This window comes from Lagopus muta, chromosome 2 (genome assembly GCF_023343835.1).
Source record: "Lagopus muta isolate bLagMut1 chromosome 2, bLagMut1 primary, whole genome shotgun sequence".
Lineage (NCBI taxonomy): Eukaryota > Metazoa > Chordata > Aves > Galliformes > Phasianidae > Lagopus > Lagopus muta.
The window spans coordinates 79610061-79627889 of NC_064434.1; the positions used below are offsets into that span (position 1 = coordinate 79610061).

The 17829-nt window shown below is 44.5% G+C and overlaps 1 long non-coding RNA gene across 1 annotated transcript in view; it reads left to right on the forward strand.

The window, feature by feature from the left end:
• The first annotated feature begins 24 nt into the window (after window positions 1-24).
• The window catches only part of LOC125689425 (uncharacterized), a 40455-nt gene continuing 22650 nt past the window's right edge, over window positions 25-17829 (forward strand). Inside the window, exons 1-2 of the long non-coding RNA XR_007375261.1 lie at window positions 25-149; window positions 7543-7685. This is a non-coding gene — a long non-coding RNA (uncharacterized LOC125689425). The remainder of the gene's footprint in view (window positions 150-7542; window positions 7686-17829) is intronic.

A 17829-nucleotide genomic window follows, 5' to 3' on the forward strand; every position in this document is an offset into this window, starting at 1 on the left:
GGCGGAAAGGCGGGCTCTAGGGCGCCATGTTGAGGCGCGGCATTTCCCCGCCCTTATCACCTGAGGGAAAAGAGTAGTGTGAAGTGAAGGGCTGCTGCCGTTTTGAGGTTCTCCTGACTCTCCAGTTGATCTATAGCAAAGTGCATTCAGTGAGTTTCCTCAAATTCTTATTTGATGACAATAAATGTGTGTTGATGCCATTGGCTTGTACCAGCGGTATACAGTCCTCATGCAAAACATTGTGTACATTTTTTCCAAGTTTCTAGCTAAAATGCGATGTGAAATATAAATTGTGACCTAAATGTAGTATACAACAAAATGGGTAATGAACTGTGATCATCCTATGTCAGGAGTTCTTTCGTCACCTTCCTTTTGTTTGTTACACTTGCTTCTTGTTACAATACAGTTTGAAAGCAAATGCCTCTCAAAGGGCTACATTTTCTGTTTTTGTACTCCTTGATAAAACCATGCAGGTTCTTCAGGTGCTGTCATCATCTCTTTAGTTTGTAGAATGGGTTACCAGATGAGAAAATTACTGGAAATCCCTCTCTGTGGTATTTCTAAGTTCGCAACTCCAAGACTTTTCTGAAGTAATCAGAATGAAGGCAGGGCTTCTGACCAGACTCGCTGTGCTCAATGCTAAGCAATGAAAACAGGGTCATCCCAGAAGATAACTATTCCTCTCTTGCTGAACTACGCTGTATAATGTCCTCTAGAAGCAGAGTGATTTTCAGCTTGTCCAAAAGCTTAGAAATAAGAGCCAAACAAAATACTGCCATCCAGTCTGAGGATAATTTCCTTATGAGAAAAAGCAACGTTGCTAAACACTGTAGAAATGTCACATTTTTAAGATTTTCTTTGTATAGAGAATTTTATCCTAATGAAAGGAGTTTGGCTGTAACAACCTGGCAGGAGAATTTATTCAGTGTCTTAAATTAAACCCAGTTTCCTCTATTTGTCTCATGTGAAGAGGAAAACTGTAAGGCTGACTATTTCGATGGGATAGACACTGACGGTTGGAACGCAGTGCTGGCTCTCCATGGTAAAGATAAGAAAACAGGGCTGGGTGCTGTTCAAGAGCTTTACCATGTCATTTGACTTTCAGTGATGACATTTAAGCAGCACTGTGGGTTTTGGTCTGATGGTGATAGTTCAAGTAACATTGAACTCCACTTGCTTCTCTTGCCTGCAGATAAGTGCTGTCCCTTATAGTAATTTAAGTGACACATCTTTTAATGCAAAGAAGGAAAACAGTTGCTTTCATAAATAATTGTTTTTTTGTAGAGTGAATCCTCTCTATCTCCAAGAAATTTTCTTTGCCTTCCGAGTGTTTTCTAGAACCACTAGCAATGCAGACCATTTTGTCCAAAGGAGACAAATAAAGTTGGTGCCAACTTGGGTTGAAGCCCATTGTCTCTTTCCAAGTTTGGAAATCTGACATATTTCTGATTTCTTACAGATAATTTCTGAATGTGCTTATTTCATCAAGCCCTCGTATTTGGGGGTAAAATAAAAAATAATCCTGAATACTGTGTGTGTGTACAAAAGAAAATAAAATGACTTGCTTTCTGCAAGTAATTTCATCCATGGTCTGTGTTTTGTCAGCACTGCAGAGGGTGGTCCAGTTTAGATAGAAGCACACGTTTCTAAGGAATGGAATGGGATGTCACTGACCATTAAAGAACGAATGCTTTTCCTTTTGAATTAAAATTAAAACTGTGCTCACAAGGGGGGGGGGGGGGTGCTGGCAGAAGTAAAGAAGTAGCATATTTTAGATGAGAAATGTATGTCCTAATTGATTATGGCCTCTAAAGATCTTATGGCTCTGTTCTCAAAGAAATGGTATTCTGAACTCCTCTGGGACTAGGCGCTGTAGGTGTTCTATAAGACTTTTTTTTTTTTTTTTTTTCATACAAATTTGTGTTCTGCTTTTTGTTATTGTTTGGAAGATGGAGCATGTTTGCTTTTTTCTTATTTGCTGTAACAAATTACTACTTTCTGCTTCCAGCAACAAAGCAACTTTTCTGGTCCTTTGGGCATTTTTTGATCCATTGGATGCTAATAGATGTATATCTGCTCCAGAGCTTTACTTTGCAAATATTTTACAAAGGCTGAGGCTGTTCCAATGAAACAACTTTAAAAGTCATAGAAATTGAGATGGAAAAAGCTACTAGGTCATGCAGTTCCCACACAGGCCCCCCAGACCAGTACAGGTTTGTTTCCAATGGTACATTTTTGGTGCTTTCCAGAAGGGGTCACTGCAGGTCAGCGTTCACTTCATCCAACGGCCTGTCTCCCTTCCCCATTGAAAAATTGGGAAACATTTTCGATCTGGTGATGACTATGTTGCAAAATGTCTAGAATTTTAGTGATAGCATGTAGGTTGATGCTGAGCGACCAGAAGTGGAGTAAATTTGTTCAAGTGCAACAACTGGTCATCTAAGCTTTTAAACGAGGAAATTTAGTGAGCTCTTCAAAATGGCTTGTTAGCCACACATGCTTATTAATTGCTACAAATCCTCAGAGCTGGAGCCACCCAGCTGTAAGGAGTAAGACATTCACAGGTTTGTCCTTTCAGGTAGTTAATACTTAGAAATATCACATTTTATAGTTAGATAAGAATAGCTCAAATAATTCAAATGAAACTACTGATTGGAAAAAACCAAAAGGAAATAAAACTAATAAAAACAAACAAAAACCCAGAAAACCCAAGAACCTGCAAAAATGCCCCCCTGCACCCCCCCTCCAAGTGTGGGTAAAAGAAGGGAATAATGAACAGTCATGTTGCACCAAGACTTCAGTTCATCATTACTCAACCATTCAGAGCCACTGGGACACAAGGACCTCTCTGAAGATTGTCCAGTGTCGCAGCCTGTTAGAGATCAGAGGCTGCTGCAGGGTTCATCTCTTGCATGTGAATCAGGTGTCCTGGTTGAGAGTAGCCAAATGCTTGTCAGCCTGCAGAACCTATCCATTCCACAAATGAACAGCTAACCCCAACTTCTTGTATCCGTGTACTGGGAACTACCTTCTGAAACAGACTTGAGGAGGTAGGAGAGAATGATACTGAGACAGAAATTAATAATTTGAAGTGTGGGGAGGGATGAAAAGTTGGCTGGAAAGAAGGAAAAGCTGCAAAGAGAGCAGGAGTATAGAGCAAAGCAATGGTACTCTAGCAGGAAAATGAGCAACTCACTTGGAAATAACATGTTTATATTTTTAAGGTTTCTATCTTTTCCCAGTGGATATAGTTATTTTTCAAAGCAAAATAACCAAGTAATAATTTTATTATGTTTCCTTCCAATATTTCAGGCTTAGCGTAAACAAAAAAATCCACTGGGAAAATGAATCCAACTTCTTCTGCCAATATCGCTTCAGTTCTGTTTCTTCCACTACCTGCCTCTCTCCTTACATATTTTAGATGCTTCTATTCTCATACCCAGTATCTGTGGCATTACTATACCAGTTGAAATACGTTGGTGAAGACAGTTGTTAGAGGGAAAAGCCTTTAGGTTCAATGAAATTCACTTCTGATACAGAAATAGGAAGTTCTGAGATTTTCAGTGTTTAAAAAATATCAGTGGCTTTTGACATTTTGGGAATGTTCCATATAGGCAAGTAAGTCAAAACGATGGAAAATAACTGAGCTGCTTGCACTGAGATTTGATCTCTGGAAATTAATATTTGGGTTGCAGGGAAGAATCAGAAGAAAAACTCTTTAACAACACCATAGACATCAGACCGGCAACAGTCCAAAGCTTTAATCTTTCCAGATGTTGTGTGGGCTTTTCTTTTTTTTTTTCCCCCAAGCCAGGTGAAGGAGAGCCTTCAGAAAAATGCCATGAAAAATACTAGATCTGTTAAGGCAGGGTTGGCATAAAGACCAATATTAAGTCTTCAGATACCTGAAATGCAAGCAATCCTAATTTGTGTTAAATGAAGACAGAAGGTTTATCAGGGCCTTAAAACAACGTTTGTGTCTTCAGACATTTCCAGACAGAGCCGTAACAAATGCTCAGTTTGATTTCAACCACAGACATGTTTGTACGTGGTGAGGATGGGCAGTAGGAGACCAGGAGTTCTCCGGTTTATTCATCTGAGAGCAGCCCTGTAGCAGTCTTTCACTGGGGAGCCTTGAAAGCCTGAACCAGCTGTCTGCGTCCGTGTTTTGCGCTGTCGGTTTTAGCGTGTGCAGCCTTGACTCAGTTTCTCCCTTGTTGCGGCCAAAGCCCAAGGCTTACCAGATAGGCCTTGGAACAGTGTAGGCAAAATGAGTGATGCCCAAACTTTCAGCAAACTGATGTGCTGCTGTAGCAGCTGCTTCACTGAGTGTCTACTGTGGGTATACGTATAGTCCGTGTTCCCAGCATGTGCTCCAGAGCATGGGAGGATCCACAAGCACAGGTTCTGATCACTCGGGTTAGAATTTACATGAAGCTGTGCTTGGTAGGCTCTGCAGCCTGTTTCAGTCAGGAATCAAACACTTATGCTTTCTTTCTTTCTTTTTTTTTTTTTTTTTTTTGTAAATATGAGTCAGGACTGAAATTGTTTGCAATAGAGAGTGCAAGCTGGATCTATATTTTGTGAGTGGAGGCTCTGCCAGAATGACAAACTTTGCAGTCCCCCTCTTGCTTTTCTTCCTGTTTTTAACTCCATGAGTTTGGAACGGGGGAAGCCCATGTTGTGCTCTGATCTTGGACCATGATGGGACGTGATGGAGAGATCTCCAGCAGGGTTTTCCTCTTATGGCTCCTCCAGCCAGATGGCTTCAATCTACTGACCAATTCTCTGTGCTTTGTGTGAGGTCTGCATGCAATTTAGATGGAGCCTGTTCTCAGCTAGTTTTGCCTTTTCTTCGCTCCCCCTCCCCCACATGCACGTAACATTCCCAACTGACCCTTTTCGTGCTCCCCTTTTTCTCTAGCCATTAAGGGAAATTATGCTGGCACCATATAACAAATATATCAGATGGATTTGCCTGAAAGCCCTTTGCTTCTGGAGCCTTTCAGTCATCAAACTCCTCTGGGTATTTTTGAGAAGAGTGCTCATTTAGGCAACTATGCTGTTGATGTGGTTCTCAGACTGGTATTTGTGATGCTGCTCTTTTCCAGCTGGTAAAAAGTTTAGAATGTGGCACCACTTGTCCACACCTATAGTTGCTGCTGCTCTGAGTCCTGACAGATTTGTCTTATCAAGATAACTCAGTTGTCTGAATCTTTGCACTCTGCAGACCTAGAGAGAACATGTATATATATATATTTGTATTTTCAGATACTGTTCAGCGTGACAAATCTCAAATATGACAAATAAAAGCAGACACTGCCCTTCACACTGCATTTTATGACTTACACTAAAACGACAGTGAGTAGCAGACAATAGCAGACAGTCTTTCACGAAGACAGAAAACAACAGAAGAATGATAATGACAAGACAGTAGGACATCTCTTGTTTGTTTTGTTTACACCATCAGCAAATTTGTTTCCTGGATTGGTTTGTTGGAAAAAAAGATCAGATGGGCTGAAGTGGAGTTTTAGGTGATGACTGTTGATCTATTAAAAACAGTTTTATTTCATCCCTAATCTGTTTTGCATTTTGTTGAGTTGTAGTGCATTTTAGTGACCCTTACGTGAGTATCCAGGGGAATTTGTTGCTTTTGTTAATCAGTGGCTTGGAAGAGGGTTGAAAGCTGATGGAAAATAATAGCTGTCCTTTCTGCCAGTCAGGTGAAAACACAATATGCTCCCTGCATTTATGAGTTCTTCAAATGAATCACAGTCAGCTGGAAACTTAAGTGATTAGAGACAACAAGAAGGGAAATTCCCCTGTGGAAAGAAGGGAATGGAGGTATTTCTGTGACACTGTTCACTTTACCTGGTACTTGGGACCATAGGGACTCATGAGGGCCTCTGTTATTTTGCTCAGCTTAAAGAGCTATTCCACTGATCTGGATTTCTGAAGTTATCACCAGGCAGCATTTCTCTTTGTATTGTGTTTTTGTTTTATTTATCGGTTCTTTCAGGGAATGACATTCAGTGTGTGCTTGTATGAATGTTAATGACTAATAATTCCCTTTTTCATAGCTCAGTTATGGTAGAAAACTCCCCTCCTTGACCCTGAAAATACTTGTTTCTGGTATCCTGCAGACCTAGTATATAAACAAGAAGGACTCTGCCTTCTTTCCCCTAAAAAACATCAAAACAAAATGAAACTGTTAATTCTAATGTCACTGACCGAATCAGAGAAGAATATAAGCTTGGCATACAACGAGAAAGCTGAGACAATGCTTGGTAGAGATGAAAGTGAGATACTAATGGCCAGAGTTTAATTGGGTTTTCATAAAACATGCTGTTCTTCACAATTTGGCTAGCATCTGATAGCGCCTTTTTATGAGTCTGGCAAGACAGTGAAGTTTCAAACCATTGGTTTGCAATTGGAAAAATGAAGCTGAGAGATATTCAGAAGAGCACTAGGCCTCTTTGTGTCCAATACTGAGAAGAAGCAATTCAGCTGTGAGGGAACGAGTGCCTCTTGCAGCCATACAAGTGCAGTTTAGCAGTAAATCAGCTCAGCTGCAGTCCTCACCACATGATATTCTTTAGTTGTCACTGGGGAGAATTCTGCTCATCTCCAGACAAGATTTTGCCTTGAGTTAATATTTATTTCCGTTTTTACAGATGTGCTGACCTGTGATGGATGGGGTGTGTTAACCTTCTTCTTTTTCACACCTGGTCCACACCTGTTTGGGATCTCATTCCCTGCCCTACTGGGCAGCAGCTCTTGAACTTTGCTGGGTCCTGGATCACAAGCCAACTGAGGGTGGTGAGCAACTTTGAAACGCTCATCCAGAGGGCTTTTTGTTTTTAAAGTCAGAGAGGTTGATAGGTTTTGTTTTGTTCTTGGGTGAATATTCATTCTCATGACAAAAACATTTCACAATAAGCTGTTCCCATTTGACAGCTCTTTGGCAGCACATGTGTGAAAAAAGTTTTTTTGTAGTCTCTCACTCCTAGTGGGCAAGAGTATTGCTGTTTCAAAAAGACATTGGACTTTCATTGCTCTCATTGATGGTTTACTCAAAGAAGTTATGGACTAAATATTCCTCAGAATCTAAACTCGCTAGGGAACATAAAAGCTGATCCCCTAGTGCACTGAAGAAACTTGTTCTTGTCATGCCTTTTCAGTTCTTTTTGGGTAGGAAGGGGACTTTGTTCTTCAGGGCTGTGGATTCAAGAGCATGAAATTCAATACAAAAATTTTGAGACAAAAAACAAATGGCATTGTTTAGAATCCTGTTATAGCATGTTTTTTTCATTTGCACTGCAGGGGATTTAAATAGTAGCATGTGAGCACTGGCCAAATTTAGTTTGGTCAAGAAAAAGAAAGACTGTGAGGAAATTTAGAGAGACCCAGCTAAGCTTACTGAAAAAGCATCTCAATGGCAAATGAAGTTCCTCGTAGAATGCTAAAAGTTAATGCATGCTTGGGAGAAAACTCATTTGCTCAGCCATCTTAAAGTGCTCTAATTGAATTCTTTCTCTTTAGGAAAAGAGTTGAGCACTACTGCTGACAGCTCAGCAAAAGCTCCAGAGAGTTTTTACAAGGATGACATGGATGTAGTGGAGAGAGTCCAGTAAAGGACCATGAAGATGATGAAGGATCTGAAACATCTCTCTTATGAGGAAGAAGTGAGTCAGATGGGACTGTTCAGCCTACTGTTCAGAAAAAAAAGGGCTCACTGGGAAATTTCATCGGTGTATCAAAATTGAAATGTATAGAAATAGAAAAATAGGGTGTAAAGAGAACGGAGCCAGTCTGTTTTCAGTGGTCCCCACTGCCACGACAAGAGGCAATGAGCACAAACTGAAACACAGGAGGCTCCCTCTGAACATCAGGAAGTATTTTTTTGCTAACCGAATGAAGGAGCAATAACACAGGTTGCCCAGAGAGGCTGTGGAGTCCCCTCCCTAGAGATGTTCAGAAACCATCTGGACACAGCCCTAGTTAAATTGCTGTAGGTGGCCCTTCTTGAGCAGGGAGGTTGGACTAGATATCCTCCAGAGATTCCTTCCAACCTCAACATCCTGTGATTACATGTGCTCACCAATTTTATTGAGAATGACAGAGCTGAGGTGTGATATGAGCACAGCATTGTGGCATTTTGAGTTATTAGTCAAGGATCAAAGTAAAGTGGTGGGCAAAATGTTTGGTTCCAGGACTGGAAGAGTAGAAGAGCTACAGGTCAGCATGAGGAACACCTGCAGAGTTTGTTATGGTGGAACCAGGAACAATAGAGAAAAGAGGGGACTTGCCAGACAGAAATGGGGGATGTTGCAGAGCTCAGTATTTGGAATAACTGGTCTGTTCTAAGGTTTTTCTTCTTTGGATGCCACTATGTATCAGTCTTTCCTGTATTCCTGCAGTTTCGCTTTAAGAATCTGAATTCCCCTGAGCAGTAGGTGATCTTGACTATAATGGGAGGAATAAGCTTGGGAAAGTTTTGTTAAAAGAGAACAGGTTATAAAAACAACCCTCTCTGCACGGCTTGAACCTGTCAGCATGACGCTGCCGACGACACGGCTGGAGGGGAATGTGGCAGCCTTGAAGCAGAGCAGCCTACACAGCCTGCAAGTGTTATGGCCCCAGTGTGGGCTTGGGGGAGGTGTGCCTGCCTTGCCAGGTGGGCCATGCATGGCAGTCATGCTTAAGTGGCCGTAAGCATTTAATCAAAGCGATTGCTTTGAATCTCCATTTTGCCAAGGGCTTGAGAAGGGCGGAGAAAGTGCATGTGATTCTGAAAGTGCTGCTGGGCTCATCTCCAAAGTGCAGTATGGTTCTGAGTGTCCTCTTCGGGACTGTATTATCCGCCCTTTGCAAGAGAAATAGCTTTTTGTAAGGATAGTTCTGTATACAAGTGGCTGCAGCGTGGGGTTGTGCTGATCTCCAGTTCTGGAAAACCAGAAAGAGGCCTAGCAGATGAGGAAGCTTGTGTCACTGAGGCCTGGGATACCAGTCTGCCCAGGATCTCTTGATGTTCTGTTCAGAGTCAGTAACCTTAGAGCAGAGATTGTGCTTCAAACATTCTCCTCCAGACAAACTGACCATGTTGATTCATGTTGGCTTCCACTGGGGACAGACACTTTAGTGGAGTTGGTTGTGGTGGGACAAGAGGGAATGATTTCAAACTAGAAGAGGGGTTATTTAGATTGGACATAAGGAATTCTTTTACAGTAAGGGTGGTGAGGCACTGGCACAAGTTGCCCAGAGATGTGGGTGGATGTCCTGTCCTTGGAGACATCCAGGATCAGGCTGCATGGGTCTCTGATCTATCTGTATATGTCCCCGTTCATTGCAGAGGAGTCCATATGAGTCCCTTCCAACTCAAACAATTCCATGATTCTATGATCTTCAGAGATGCTGCAGAGAATGAATCCCTGTCCTCGTCCTCAGAGCTGGGTATTTGTAGAAGTGCCATATAATAGCATGACATGCTAATGTATGTAGTTGTGTTATGGCGCATTCAGCTGTGTCTGTAGCCATGCAGTAACAGAGGTGAGCATACAGTACTATGTGTGCATCTGTCAAGGCAGCTCACCCTTTCTTCCAGGATTATTTTGCTTTCTGTTTCCTGGATTGATAAATCTTGATGATGGCATAAATTTTCTTGGCATACTTTGAGAACATCCTGTTTCAAATGCAGCATCTTATCCATTAGCTTAGATGAGTAGCTGGAGATGCAGGACACCTATGTTCAGTTTTGTGCTTTGCCATAAGCTTTTTTTCCAACATGTTTTTCTTTTGTTGATCAAATTATACATTTTTAGAAGCTAAAGTCAAAGTCCAACATAATAGCAAGAATAAGCTTTTGCATTCTGGCCACTCATGAAGTATGGAGCACCTGCATACGATGTATGTGGCTCTGCTTGAGAAATAGTAGTGTAGAGTAGTTAGCAAATGATCAGAAGTATTACTACGTTGGCACAGCCACCTGTTGGGAATATGGTCTGTATGTCTAGTGGAGTCTTTTGCTGGACTGGGCACTGTTTATTGTCTCCTCTCTTCCCTGCATTTGTCTTTTCCCTTTGTTTATGCAGTGACAAAAAAGAAGACAGTACAGGGTTGCACCAGTTTAAATGCATCTACGTGAGGCTTTTTGCTGGCATGGGTACATCAGCAGCCCTCTAGCCATTGGCTGCATGAGCTTTGCAATGTGGGACAAACCTTAGTCTTTGAGTGCCTCAGGGGTGTAACCGGTTATGGGGTGTAATTGTGCCTCTCTTCCCTGTTGGTCTGTATGAACACATTAAAATGAAACATTGCACAAGCAAGAGCGGAAAGGAGCAGTGACAAAATCTAACAGATACAGCAGCATTCAACCAAGATTTCCTAAGATGTTCACCCTACCATTCAGTCAAGATTTCATAACATGTTCAGCCTCTGTGTATGACTTGAAATGTGTGTCTAATAAATGGAAATGAAAATGTCCATGGGATGGAGAGTTCAACATTCCTCCAATTCTAAATATCCTTTGCTGCCTACCTATATTTATCTGTCAGGAAAGAAAATGTAAAACATCTGAGTTATGGAGAGTAACAAAAATTGATTAACCTTGTGCAGTAATTAATTGCTGCTAGTGTGTGAGGGTAGTTCTGGGACCAGTTTTCATCTTCAGTTTCCTGAATTGATATATCTGTCTGCTCACTTACCTGCCTACCTCTACTGGGCATGCACAAGGTGATGGTGAAGAATACAGACACTGAGTGAAATTTTGAGCTAGATTCTTACTGGCACATGAGCTCTGGCCTGGCACAGGCAGCTGGTGGAGATCATCGGAAGGCCATGCATTTTTGTAATATGGGACAGTCATAGTGTGAGTTAGAAGATGCTAAGGTCAATTTTTTCTCATGCTACTGGTGGATAAATTTGATGGACTCTTGATCTGATGAAAAATCAGATAATAGAATTCTACTGAAAGCACTGCAACTGTTGAAACATGTTTTCCACTATGAAAATCTCCAGTGTCCCCTTGCACCAACAAATGCCTGGATGGCATGCACTGAGTTTTGCAAAATGGCAGGGATGGAAAAAAGGCAGATGAGTGGTGTCTTGTCTCAGTGTCTCTTGCCATTTCCACTAGCCCAGAAATTTTTCCATACCATCTCACTCCCTGTTTTCTTATAAATGGCAGAGAGAAACTGGACTGTAACTCACAATTCACGTAGTTGTTGTTTTTGTAGTATACAGTATACACTGTGACATAAACAGCAAATGCTCTGTAAAGGGCATTTTACCCTTCAACACAAAGATTTCAGTCTATACCCCAGTACAGCTCTGCCTCTGTCTTCTAATGGGAGGCCACAGCACGGGGAAACGCATCCTGGGAAGGCAGAACAACGGGGCGGGAATTAGTCAGATGCAGAGGCGAGTGACTCGATACTAATGGCCAGATAGGCTCTGACAGCCTCACACCAACGGGCCACTCTTCTCTACAGGGAGTTTATGAGGCCTTGGCTTGTGTGGCCACCTCCACTTACGAATGAAAATCAAAACCAGATTGGTGTACCCCTCCCAACAGCAGCTGCCTGTTTTTTTGCATAAATCGTGCTCCCTGCCCCTCTCCAGGGGAGCTCCATAAAATAAATGGATTCATTACATGCGGATTTCCTTTTCCTTCTTCTCTAGAGAAACAAAGAGCCTATTAGATACAATATGGAAATACACATATACATGCACAACTGTGCAGAGAACATGAAAATGTGCACGTGCACATGCAGTGCATAAGCTCCCTCACTCTCCCATCTCTCTCCCATCTCAGTGCCATAAAATACTTGCAGAAAGCCCCTTCTTCTTTATGTGCACAGCTCTGCCAAACACACAGGCATGCATTCATTCGTGCATTTCTGTAGCTGAAATTCTGAACTAGCAAGGACAGGAAAGCACAGGCAAGTTGCTTCCTCTCTGAAGGTGCGGGGCTATGTATCTCAGCCAAAGCCTCCCATAGTGGCCAGCAGTGTTTTCACCAAGGAGCAGAAGGGTCCCGTCCTTTTCAGAGCTGGGCTCGCAACACAGTAACCAGAGAGCTGGGGAGGTGCCAGCTGGGTCCCTTCAACTGCCGTAAAAGAGGGCGCTTTGTGTCTGAGTAGGCAGAAGGACAAAGGTAGCGAAACGGCTGGGAGGCCTTCATTCCTCTCATCTCCAGGTGGCGGCAATACTGGCATAGGAAAGAACTGGAAAGCACACCTTCCCTGGAAAGCTCTGCCTGTGTGCTGCACCACATGCAAATCTCACACACCTGTGCAGCAGGCTGAGGGACAGGCTGGAAACTCCTTGCCAAGCAGGTTACACAGTTAGGAGGTACCTACTTTCACCTTCCAGATGCTGCCATAAGATATTGGCTCCAGGACAAGACTGTGTAGTATGTTGGTATGTTGACACTGCACGCTAAAGCCAAGTCAGAGCCTAGGTTTGAGACTGACTTGCTTCCCCTGCAAACTGTTAATGCCTTCACCCTCAGGTCCAAATCCCTCTGACTTCAGCTGGGAATTCTCTGGGGCTCTGAAAGCCCAGCCTCGACAGTGTGCTGTGCTGTACAAACAGGAGGCAAATTACCGGAACTCTAGGAAACTGGGCATAATCTTTGCCAGGTTGTCTCCTGGTCACCCCCCACCCATCTGATTTAGGAGTCAAGAACAAAACAGAGGAGAAAAATGGGAGTTGCTGACTCTCCCTGGCACCAGGAGATGTTCTGCCTTGGGAAAAGGTAGGAGAAAGGCAGTAGGGCTGGGAGTTAAGGCTCAAGGAGGGGGGAAACCATGCTCCACAGTGACATTTGCTGGGTTGAAGTCCAGGCTATGCTGAGGATGTGTCTGAGTGTCTGAGCTGGAGCCAGCCCCAGCCAGATCTCCAGTTTGTGATGGAAGGAACTGAACAACAAAGTCCTGTTTTCATTATCACTGTGGAGTCCATTTTAGCCCTCAAGAAGGAAGTGGTGGTGAAAAGCTGCGAGGGCATAGGAGCAAGCTGTGAAGGGGCACCTGTTCAAATCTGAGGAGTATGGAAAAGTGATGTTGCCAGCAGTTCAGATGCATGATACAGGACGCAAATCTCTCAAATCACAAATGCCTCAAGAGCGTAAGAAGATAGTGGTGTTTTCATCAGACCTGGAATACTGGGCTTCGGGGTTACATTCAGGCTCCATTACTAGCTTTTTGTGTCTGCTTTGGAGTGTAGCAACTTTCCCTTGTAAGTTGCATGTTTTTGTATAAAGTGAGTCCTTCAGCCAGAGCTTTAGGAACAACAGCGACTTAAGATGTCTGAGGAAGTCCAGTCCAGAAAGCTGGCAGCCTGGGGGGAGACAGACCCTACAAGTGAGGGATTCTGAGGAACTGCTGAGCAGAAACCCTGCAACCAAGAGAAGCTAGCAAGAACTGAGATGTGAGGGAGCTCAAAGCATTTCACATTGCCTCAAATTCAGTGTTTTAAGCCCCAAAGTTCCAGAAATCTTAAGCTGGACCATGAAAGTCTGTGATGACTTTAAAGTTGGGAGCTTTTATGCTGCATTTTTCTCCTTGCTTCTTGATTTCTGAGCCTTAAGGTTGCCTTTGAATCACATTATTTAGTTTCCCCCACAACGAAGAGGACTATGTAGAAAATGTGTTTTCACCTAATCATCTGTCATCGGGATCTGGAGCTTTAAGGAAAAACAGCAACAGCATAATGAGATCCACAACCCATCAGGAGCACTGTGCTACTTCAGATGGCTTCGCTTCACTGGGGTCTGCAAGAACTTTGTATACACAAGTATGGAGATTGCAATCTTGACACTGGAAACTCTGGAGCTGTGGAACGGCCAAACTGGATGAGCCTCAAAATCCATTTATTCCAGGAACCTGTCTCTGATGTGCTGTTGTTCTGATGCTGTCTTTGATGCATTTGCCAAACGCTTCAAGGGAAGGTGCAAGATCTTTTCAGTAGGCAGATGTAACAGTCTTTTCCACACTTGAGCTCACTTTCTGGTTCTTAACCATTAGAGATGGGATTGAGACCAGCAATATGAAATTTAACTTATTTTCCAAATGTGCTGTTAGCTGTTGTTATTATGTTTCTTGTTTTTCTCCTTGTCCACATCTTGGCCTCCCAGCTTGTTGTGTTAAGGGTGGCTTAGTCCAATTGCATGCAATGTGAAGGAAATTGTTTACTTTGATGAGGTTTGAAGTGGTTTCTTCTTCATCTTGTGGAATATCAGTTTATCCTTTTGTGTTCAAGGGCAACAGCAACACTCAAGTTGTCTTTCCCTCTGCAGGTATTTCACGTGCTTGCATTAGGATGTCTTCTGCTTGCAAGAATGTGTGATGCTGGGTATTTGTCCCAGTGAAACTCTTTGCTTGAGGCTCCCATGTACTTTACATGCTTTGTTGTACAGATGCTGCTTCCCTCCAGTGTTTTTCCCTCCCCACATGTAAGCAACTGTGTTACCTGATAGCAGAGGCACTCAGCTGGGACTGAGACAGTCTCTGGTCTGTTCCTTGCTGTGAACTTTCGCAGCAGCATCTGCTTCTCTTTAGACTATAAACTGTGTGCACATTTGTGCCTGAAAATCACGATTTCAACTGAAACCTCTACATTCTGTTGTAAAGCATACAGTGATCTGTAGTAACTCACAGTGAACTACACTCTCATCTCACTGGTCGCTCTCATGCTCTGCTGTTCACAGAGTCAGATGTGCTCTGTGAATTGGGTGCTTTGGTGCCCTGGTGCCCGGGCTTGGTGGTGGGCTTGGCCCCACAGCACAGCAAGGCCGAGAGCTTGGAAGGGACTCAGACCTCCAATTCTTCATGGGAAAGCAGAAAGCGCACCATTCTCTCTAGAAACAATCCTGTCTCTGTCTCCCTCCTTTGCTCCTTATCTCCATTGACATTTGTATGCAAATAGCATCAAAGGATCAGAGATGCGAGATAGACTGCCTGAATATTCAGGCAGTGCACTTCAGAGCAACCCATCACCAGCTCACAAGAGAGTGAGAGGGAGGGATAGATGCAGGGGATCAAGCTCTGACCCTTCTCTGACAGTCATCCCCCTCTTTCTTACACTTGAAGGCACTTGCTGCCGTTTGTTGAACCAATAGCTCCAACTGAATGGAAAATCCAGCTGGAGATTTGCCTGTGATATCTGACACTCGTAATTCATGGTATGTTGGCCAGTTCTGCAAAGTGGAGCGGGAGCACAAACAGCCCCTCATGGCTTGCCAGCCACGTGTGGGGTTCAGTAGTCACAGTGTGTGTGGGGTCCTCAGAGACGAGAAACCTTTCCAAGCAGTGATGTGACCGTGATGAGGGCGAAGGGTGGGAGCAGGGAGGAGGGAGGCTGTCTGCTTTGGATCCCAGGACAGGGGCAGGTGAGGTTTGGTACCTTGTGGATTTGCTCAGGCCCAGGAGCTGGTGGGGAATTGGATTTGAGGAGCTGAGCAGCTTACAGGGGAGCCGCTATGCTGGAGGGAAGGAGGCAGGAAGATTTTGTCTGTGCTTGCGTGAGGCTTTTTCAACTTCCTTCTCACCACAATCTGCCTGTGGGGACAGGGACTGCAGCTGCCACCACAGAGTTCAGCCAGGGGTTCCTTTCAAAGGACAGCTTGTGGCTTTGATCAACCATAGCCATGTGCCTCTTTCCCTGCGTGTTCCCTGGGCACAGAATCTGGCTGTGCAGACGTGGGGATGGACATCAGCTCTTCTGCACTTACAGCCCTGCCAAAGTAAGGGCTTGCTGTCATGGCAAGGAGAAGGATGCTGCCTGGCTCAGCTGCCACTGTCCTGAGGTGGATGTCCAGTGTCAGCATGCTGATTCTGCTGCCCAGAGCACTCACAAGACCCTGCATGGGAAGAAATGAGCAAGGCCACCTTGGAAGAGCATTGTCCTGGCTTTCAGGGAAGGCCAGTCAGGTTGTCAGGGGTGGGACAAGCACACAAGTTACCAAGGCAGCAGGAGGAGAGCATCTGCCAGCCCGTTTTCTGTGCCTGGCTCAGTGGTGGAAGCAGAAGGCTCCTTGGTGTGTCTACCATTTCCTGGCAAATTACCTGTGTCCAGTCACTCCTTCCTCAGCAGCTGGGGCATACGGTAATAAAATCTATCTGCACTTCAGGAAGTGCTATCTTCAAGTTCCTCAGTTCCCTGAAGGAGAATGTAGTAGTGACAGGTGGGTAAAACTCAGGCTGCTTGCAGTCTGTGGAGACCATCATAAAATCATAGAATGGCTTGGGTTGGAAGGGACCTCAAGGATCATCAAGATCCAACCCTCCTGCTGCAGGCAGGGCTGCCAACCTCCATATCTAATACTAGACCAGGATACCCATGGTCTGGGCGGCGTGTTGACCTTGCCTGCTTAACATGTGTACTGTGCCATGGCTTTGCAGATCTCGTGAGAGCACACATGGGAAATCATTCCCTGATTGCCTTCTTTGGGCTACTGTGCCCATCAGCTCTGGTGTTTTCCAGATGATTGCAGGCTTGATGCCTTAGACCTTGGAGCCCTTATGGCTGGCCCTGTCTATGTGTAGGCACAAAGCCACATCTGGCTTGGTTTGAAGGCAGAACTTTTTCCCCAAATGGTAGTAGTCTGAAGGTAGAGTGAGATCTGGCAGCCTTTGCAGCCTGTTGAAAACCAGCCTTACAAAATATGAGTGAGGGAGCAAAATGCAACAATATAAGAGAAAGAGGAGGAAACCACCAATTAGGAGCAGCCCCTGAGGGGTTGCTTTCTCAGGAGCCAGGAGGCACACTGCCAGCAGGACTTTTGGAGTGGGACGGGGCAGGCTAAGAAGGCAGAGCTGGGGCAGCTTCTTTACCCAGAGCTGCTCTGTAGCTGGAAGGTCCTGCAGTGCGGGAGCTGTTGCCTCTGAGCAGAGCAATAAGAGGAGCTGGCAAAGGGGAAGAGCAGGAGTGCTGTGAAGGTGCACCCTTCCTTAGCCTGCAGCAACAAGCTAGCAGCTCGGAATTGCTTCCTTCAGAAAGCAGCTGGGAATAGCTTGCAAAGCTCTTCTGGTAGCCAGGATTCCCACAGGATGGCAGAAGTGTGAGTTTGAATGAGGTACCCCCTGCAAAACAAACCCACAGCTGGTGCTCAGCTCCAAAGGTGGCTTCTTATGTGCCAGAGGAGACTGCCCCACCAGCATGGGTCTGTAGAAAATAAGGGCACAAGGCCTGTGCTCCATTGTTGGTACTTCCTTACGACAGTCTGGGGAAACTCAGGGGTTATGCAGTTCCTGGCCTGTAGGGCTGTTGTTGCTGGCTGGAAGTCAGTGTTATTCTGCGTTACTAGTGGTGCAGTGTGGTTTGCAGAGGGCCTGTGCTCCTGATATGGAGTGCTGCTGAGGGCTGAACAGCCAGGATGTGGCTTGTGGACCGTGTACTTCCTGCTGAAGAGGAGTGGGTGTGCAATGTAGCTTTTGTTTCATTCTGTCCTATTTTGCAGTCTTCCTGGAGATGCCCTTTTTTTAGGGCCATGCTTAGGCAATGGGTGCTCTGGAGAGGAAAAAGCAAAATACTTGCCTGTGCCCACTCAGTGACACATCTTGGGTGCTATTTATAGGGACTATCCAGGAGAACATTGTCAGTGTGTGGAGAAATCTGGGTTTGCAATGTAGATGGGCTGAAGTAGACCTGATCCTGTATGTCCACTAAATGGGTGGGTGATGCCTTCATTCACCCTCATCCCAGTTGTCTCTTTCTTCCCTTGTTTTGTCACCAGCAATGATGCTGCCCTCCATGGAACAGAACACTTGTTGCTCAGGCTGAGAAATGGCAAACAGCAGTGAAGGTGCTTGCAGCTGGATGGGGAGA